Source organism: Halyomorpha halys, unplaced genomic scaffold, assembly GCF_000696795.3.
Source record: "Halyomorpha halys isolate HHAL.00 unplaced genomic scaffold, Hhal_1.1 Scaffold234.1, whole genome shotgun sequence".
Lineage (NCBI taxonomy): Eukaryota > Metazoa > Arthropoda > Insecta > Hemiptera > Pentatomidae > Halyomorpha > Halyomorpha halys.
The window spans coordinates 444,993-445,699 of record NW_027111802.1 but is presented as its reverse complement, the minus strand read 5'-3'; the positions used below and the strand labels follow the sequence as shown (position 1 = coordinate 445,699).

General features: G+C 29.7%; 1 protein-coding gene across 1 annotated transcript in view; it reads right to left on the bottom strand.

Moving 5' to 3' along the window:
* LOC106679933 (dedicator of cytokinesis protein 1) overlaps positions 1-707 on the bottom strand; it is a gene marked incomplete in the record, with an annotated part of 79,196 nt that overhangs the window by 2,059 nt on the left and 76,430 nt on the right.

The following is a 707-nucleotide window of genomic DNA, read 5'->3' as shown; positions in this document are numbered from 1 at the left end:
CTTTTGGATTATATAAATTATTATTTTATTTTTTTAATCCCCTCATTTTACTTACATATTTAATTACCTACATATATGTTTTATTTCCTACTTTATTTTAAATAATTTTCATTTTGATCATTTATTCACTGAATAGAATTTCAAACTTATTTTATTATTTGTTCTTTCCTCTTACTTAATTTTATCATACATCCACTATCTTCTTATAATACTTAGACTATACATGTCTTTCAACACTATTTATATACATATAATGTTTTTTTTTTCTTTTCCGGCCAAGACTCCCCATTGGAGTCCTATACTGCCTAACCATGGTTGGGGGTCAAAGTTTTTCATTTTGTGGGACCACCACTCAATGAAAAAAGTCAAAGCCCCAGGGCAGATTCGAACCGGCGCCGCCAATAGACATCAAATTGGTAAGACTGTGTCTTAACCACTGAGCTACGGGCGACCCTAGATATAAAATCAGTTGTTTTCTTGCTATTTGCTCTTAGCTCTGACGACGACTGAAATGTTGGCACTAATAAATAACTTTTTACATATTTGTGTCCTTTACTTATTGCAATCCTAATAATCTTCTCTTCAAACAAATATATTTTACGTTTTTATCCAAAAACAATTTTACAAAACAAAATATAATCTTTTAGATATTATTGGATTCACCCTTTTTACATAACACCAACTAGATCTATAAAATGAATAAAGAA